Here is a 6963-nt window from a genome sequence, read left to right as displayed (position 1 = left end):
GTGCAGTAGCTTCTCTTGTTGCAGAGCACAGGCCCCAGGGCACATGGGCTTCAGTAGCTGCAGCACACAGGCTTAGTTGCCTTACAGCATGTGGAATCCTCCCAGACCAGGAATCGAACCTGTGTCCCCTACAGGCAGGTTCTTAACCGCTGGACCACCAGGAAAATCTCAAAGGCTCTGTTTTTGTCCTTATATACCTACTGCTTAGCGCAAGACTTGACAACGGAAGACATTCAATTATTGTTATTCAGTTGAATGAATGAATGAATTACTCTCTGTGTTCAATTTTTGGGGGGGTGGGACTGAAAAATGAAATGTAATGTTGCAGGAAAGGCAGATGCTTAGGGGGTGGGTTCCAGCAGGGGACACCACCCTGTCCCTGGTCTTGGTCTAGCGATGCAGAAGCAAGAAGTGCAGGGCCCGGCACACAGGTGTGTACCCCAGGCGGCTCAGATGCAGGTGGTCATACACATCATAGTGGCTGATGGTACCATCTGGGTGCACCAAGCCAGGATCTGCATCCAGGAAGTGGGCCCGTGGGTGGCCAACCAGTCACCTGTCAGTTTTTCTCTCGAAGGGGATTGGGGCGCTGGCCCCGAATAAGCAGGCCTAGCACCGTGAGCCCGTGCCTGGGGCTGCCGCTGCATTCACCAGTTGCACTGTGGCCTTGATGCTGCCAGTCACCTGCTCTGCGGTGCGCCCGTGGTTGTTGATACCCACCCAGACCACCGCCGTCTAGGGATGGAGGTTTTCCAGCTCCCAGTTCTCGTTCTCTCGACGCCACAGCCCATGCTGCGTGCTGTCGCTGCCAATGCCAAAGGTAAGTGTGTGCAGAGGGGAAAAGAGCTCCTGCCAGATCTCCCCACTGGTCCGTGAGCTGGACCAAGGAGTCCCTGATGAAGACTTCAGGTTCTTCATCTTTGCTATCGGCTACCATGGTGTGGCTTCCCTGATCGCTCAGTTGGTAAAGAATCCACCTGAAATACAGGAGACCCTGATTCGATTCCTAGGTCGGGAAGATCTGCTGGAGAGGGAATAGGCTACCCACCCCAGTATCCTTGGGCTTCCCTGTGGCTCAGCTGGTAAAGGATCGGCCTGCAATGAGGGAGGCCTGGGTTCAATCCCTGGGTTGGGAAGACCCTCTGGAGAAGGGAAAGGCTACCCACTCCAGTATTCTGGCCTGGAAAATTCCATGGCCTGGAGAAGCCCATGGGGTCGCAAAGAGTCGGACAAGACTGAGCGACTTTCACTTTCCAGATGGTGCAGGGACATCCGGTGCCCGGAGCCCTGCATGTCGTGCACCCGGCGTGAGCTTGCTGGCTGGGTTCCTTTCTCCACTAGTCTTGGGGCCTCAGCTCCTTCACTTAGGAGGGGAGGTGGAATTGGGAACTCTCACTTCCCCCATGGTGGCCACAAAGTGGGCTCATCTGCCACTTCCTGCCGCCGGGGGAGGAGGGATGTCACTCTTGGGCAGCGCTGGCTTCGCCTGGCGCACCCTGGGGGAGCGTGGGGGTCCATGTTTCTTTTTAAATCACATTACTCTGATATAGTTTGTCACGTGTCATAGCTTCTTGAATATAAATTTGTTCTAGTAGTATTGAGTGCTAATAGCATCTCTCCATGTTTTTGCATTTCTGTAGCTGTCTAGTGTTATTCATCAGAGATTTTGTGTTATTCCTGCTTCCATAAACTTTGCCTCCTCCATGTTCATGCATTCACTTGCTTTCACCTGCAAGCCTAGGTTGGTTCCTGCTGCAACAGGAAGAATATAGGAGGCTTTCTGCCAGCTCTCCTTTTTGCTCATACCTGGTATCTGTTCTGCTCATCTAACTTGTAAGTCATCTGGTTCCTGCTGATCTGCCTGGCTTTTGACCATCTACCTTGCCTTCCAGCTTTGGGAATCTTCAGTTCATTCATACCTCCTTGTCTCTCACTCGTCTTCTCTTTGCTCTGATCCTCCAGGCAGGCACTGATTTCTCCTTCTCTTCATTGTTCCTGACTGACCGCAACATCTTGACCTCTGACTCATCTGTGTGTGTAAATTATGGACTAACCTGTATAAGTGCTGTTTCATCACCTCACTTGGATCCCTTCCTCTGAACATGCCTTAACTTTCCTGGTATTACATGCATGTGTTATTATATTAAGCTACAGGTCTGCTTCTGACATGGTATTTCTTTTAAACAAAAGTACTAATCATATTTCTTAACACTGTGATTATGGAAGCTGAGGTACAGAGACATAAACTCTAAGCTAACTGCTGTGTTATTTCTGGTATATATATACAAAACATATCACTAATGAAACTGAAGTGTGTTAGTCACTCAGTTGCGTCCAACTCTTTGCAACCCCATGGACCATAGCCTACCAGGCTCCTCTGTCCATGGGGTTCTCCAGGCAAGAGTAGTGGAGTGGGTTGCCATTTCCTTCTCCAGGGGATCTGAAGGTAATGTTTAATCTTCCACATACTAATTAAGTATTCTTGTGGCTGTGACTGTACATCTGTGGAATATCTATGGAATCTAAAGTACATGCAGATGTTTAGAGCCTCCGCAAAATCACTGAATCAGAATCTTGAGATGGGACCTCGACAGATGTATTTTCAGAAACTTCATGAATCATTTTGACGGACAGCATGGGTTGAAGTTGAACAGCATTGCTGCACTAATGATAACCCTAAACATCATATATTGGACCTGACAATGGGTATCTCAAATGTTTGACAACTAACAAATGCCAGTGTTATTCATCGCTACCTGTTTGCATCTAGTTTCTCATTTAATTAAGCTTCAAATCAACATTATGAGCCAGGTGCTATTGTGTGCTGCCGCTGCCAAGTCGCTTCAGTCGTGTCCAACTCTGTGCAACCCCATAGATGGCAGCCCACCAGGCTTCGCTGACCCTGGGATTCTCTAGGCAAGAACACTGGAGTGGGTTGCCATTTCCTTTTCCAATGCATGAAAGTGAAAAGTGAAAGTGAAGTCGCTCAGTCGTGTCTGACTCCTAGTGATCCCATGGACTGCAGCCCACCAAGCTCCTCAGTCCATGGGATTTTCCAGGCAAGAGCACTGGAGGGTGGTATTGTATAGAAGATGCTTAAACATGAGAGGACCAAGGTTACGTAACTAATTGCAGAGTAAGAACTTAAATCCAAGTCATTTTTATGCTTAAATATTGTGCTATATGGCATAATATAGCTCATTGACCAAATTTCCTTATAAATGGTATAATTATTATTTAATCCATAGCTATACTACTATAGTGAATGAGTTCAAAAGAAATCCAATTATCTCATTACCTTGCTTAAGGATTTCTATAGTCTTCTCACTGCCAACCATAAAGAATAAACTTTCCCTATTATGGCGTAAAATATCCTTTACAATCTATCTTCCAAGTCCTCCTTCAATTCTGTCTTCAGGATCTATCATTTCCTCTATACAGTGATCATGCTGAATTTCCCATCTTGTTGGTAACACACAAACACTGAAATAATAAAATGCCTTTGTATTGGGATTTGAGGGTCATTTGAGGGTCAGATTCTGAAGCAATTGAGGAAGAGCTATAGGAAGCAGGGATCCATGGGATCAACTTTGTTATGAGCAAAGTGGAATTGGAAGAGGCACCTTGGGTCCAGTATCCTCCTGAACCCAAGGAGGATCCTTCCTGGATGAAGCAGCTGGATAGCTACAGTCTTCCCACCTGGGCTATTATTTTTGCTATTAGGAGTCATCAAACAATGTTTTTGAACTGTGACTACCTTCAGAGAAACATAAGATCCTAAGTGTGAATTTCCAAAAAATGAGCAAACCCATATATCCAGCCCCCAAATAAAAACCCAAAATCTAACCAACAGTGCAGAGACCTCTCTTAGACCCTCTCCCAGTCACTCTCTCCCCCAGGGCTAACCACTGTCTCGACTTCTGACACTATAGATGTATTTTGCTTGGTTTTGAATTTCATAAAATTTAACCATGACAGAATATACTCTTTTTCTGTCTTACGTTTGCTCAACATTGTGAAATTCACTCATGTTTTTGGATGCAGTAATAGTTTGTTCATTCTCATTGCTATATAGTATCCCCATAAATTAATATGCTTCTGTTTATTTATCATTTTTACTGCTGAGGGACTGAGTTATTTGCATTTTGGCTATTACAAATAGTACATAATATTATTCCATGTGTTTTACGGTGAAAATATGTACCCAGAGAAGAAGATACATACTCACAGAAGAGGAATTGGTGCAGCATATGGATCCAGTCAGCTCTATCTGATGCTGCCAAACTGACTTCCAAAGACTTATGTTTCCATCAACAGCAGATGAAAATTCTAGTTATTCTTTATTCTAGAATAGAAGTTGGTGTTGTCTGGCTTATTCACGTAAGCCATTCTGCTGGGTATGAGGTGTTATTACAATGTGCTTTAAATTGCATTCCTGTGATGACTAATGACGTGGTGACCCTTTTTATTGGCCATTTGGATATTCTCTTTTATGTCCATGGAGGATTTTGCAAATTTTCTAACTGTGCCTGTCTCATTTAAAAATTTCTGTAAGAATTCTTTGTATATTCTGGATATGGGTTCCTTGTCAGATATAGGTATTGCAAATATACTGTGTGAATAATTTAAATCTGCAGTTGGTTCAGTGTAGACACCCTCCAATTACCAACTGCTGGTGGTGTCAGCCTGGTGGATTTAACAAAATACAACTCTAGAGACTTATTCCTGAGAACATGAATCAGAATCCCAGAGGTGGGGACTGACTGCATACTCTTCATCATTGTATCCCAAGTGCCTAAATAACCACTCTTCTTAACTGAAACAGATATTTAAAATTTAATCTTTAGTTCAATATTCAGTCTTTCACCAAACCATATATACCCAGTACAATTTAAATGCATTTTCTCACATGATTAAAGTGAATTACCTAGTTTATAGGACTTGAAAAATAAGGAAAAATAATTTATTTTTACATGTTTACTTGGTATTCATGAGGACAATAAAATAAATTTTCTAATAGAATATTTAATAATATATAAAAATGAAAGTGATTTAAAGTTGCTTTTAACTTATTCCACATTAAACAATGCCATGAATTAAAACATTTTTAAGGGGGAATTATGTGATTTTATGGAATCCACCTGCTGATGCAGGAGACGCAGTTGCGGGTTCGATCCCTGGATCGGAAAGATCCCCTGGAGAAGGAAATAGCAACCCACTCCAGGATTCTTGACTCGAAAATTCCATGGATAGAAGAGCCAGGGAGGCTATAGTCCATGGGATTACAAAGAGTTGGACATGACTAAGCACGTATGCAAAAAGAATGTGATTATATAGCTTAGCCAGGGAAGTTTATAGTTCAAAATCAGCTGGGTTGTGTGGCTCTAGAGGGGAAAATGGGTAGAAATTAAAAGGCTGCAAGTTGTGGCTCATGATTAAGAAAATGGGGTGACAGCTGCCCAACACTAAAGATGCCTTTCAGGAGGCTGTGAATGACACATTATGGAGAGTAATCACATGGAGTTTGAATTTCCGTTTGGATGGAAATATCCACAGTGGGTCAGATTAGATGACCTGTAACAGTACCTTGCAGCTTTAAACTCTATGTATTTCTGCAGTGTGACCCCTGATGTAGTGCAAACACAGTTCTTGTCCTAGAAGTGAAATCCTCTCAACCCCCACTGCTCTTGATATTCTTGCCCTGAATGAAGGGAATCACCTTAGGGTTTTGAAAGTCAGTCACCCTTTGAAAGAATTTTCGCCAAAAGGAGATTTTCCTGTCATTGATCTAGCAGAGAGGTTCTTGTCATCAGACTTTGTTCCTCTTTTTGGATTTATTCTTGCTCTGTATTTTTAGGGACCTCCCTGAGTTAGATCCAAGATGTTCTGTGAAATGGAAATGTAGCTGAGTGGAAAGCAAGATTGACAGTGAAAATTCTCAATCTGCCATTTACAAGGGATAATTTTTCAACATTGAATATAAAAAGCTCTGCCTGAGGGTTGCATTATAGCCAGTGGGGTGTCCTGTCAACCAATGTGCTGGGAAAGGGGTTTATACAACTCATTCTTTTCAGTAATTATTGCCTTAAGTGAGAGCATCCAAGCATGCTAAATGAGACTTAGTTCATAATTGTCAGATATTCGTGTAATGGATTCAGCTAAAAGGATTTTAAACATTTGAGACAATTTGTCCCTCTGTTCTAGAAGCTGCACTTGGCATGCATGGTATGAATTTGCCCCTTGAAATGGGCAAGAGGATGATGTGAGAACCTTGGATGCCTGGCTTCAGTTAGGAATGTTTCCTGTCTTTCTTGCCACCCAACACTGCATCGCTGGTGTCAGGCAGGCCTGTAACGGACAAAAATATCAACAGGATGTTACCAGCTCCAGGGTGCACTAAAATCTGGCACGTAATTCTCAGGCTGAAAACCCACAATCACCACTATTTGCAGCTGGTTTCTTAACTCGTGTTTCCAAGTGCTCTAGGGGATTCATTAGGCAGCTTTTTAGTCTTATGCTAGAAAGTGTGCTGTGTTAATCTCCAGACATGTCCTGAACTACTCAACATATAGGGCCCACACTGAAGACTGTCAAAATTTTGGTATGAAGAGACATGATGGTTCAAACGAGTCTTTTCTTAGATTTCTAATACACAGGGTGTATAACCCGTAGCAGGGAAATCACACAATGTCTGTCAATCAAAATTGTCCTAAATTTTCATATTTCAGTGGGGTTGGCATGCAATTAACAGAGTTAGAAGCCACTTGAAGATCTCTTGTAATATTGTCTTGGGAACATTTGGGAAGCTTCCTGAGAAAATATTATTTGATTATGGCTCAGATGGTAAAGAATCTGCCTGCAATGCAGGAGACTCGAATTTGATTCCTGGGTTGGGACGATCTCCTGGAGGAGGGAATGGCAACCCACTCCAAAATTCTTGCTTGGAGAATTCTATGGACAGAG

General features: G+C 43.2%; 1 pseudogene; it reads right to left on the bottom strand.

Moving 5' to 3' along the window:
- Nucleotides 1-268: 268 nt before the first annotated feature.
- LOC138445874 (platelet-activating factor acetylhydrolase IB subunit alpha1-like) lies at nt 269-2012 on the bottom strand (annotated as a pseudogene).
- Between the last annotated feature and the right edge of the window lie 4951 nt (nt 2013-6963).

The sequence above is a fragment of the Ovis canadensis genome, chromosome 9 (genome assembly GCF_042477335.2).
Source record: "Ovis canadensis isolate MfBH-ARS-UI-01 breed Bighorn chromosome 9, ARS-UI_OviCan_v2, whole genome shotgun sequence".
NCBI lineage: Eukaryota > Metazoa > Chordata > Mammalia > Artiodactyla > Bovidae > Ovis > Ovis canadensis.
The sequence above is the reverse complement of the archived record's forward strand: the minus strand, read 5'-3'. Positions and strand labels throughout refer to the sequence as shown.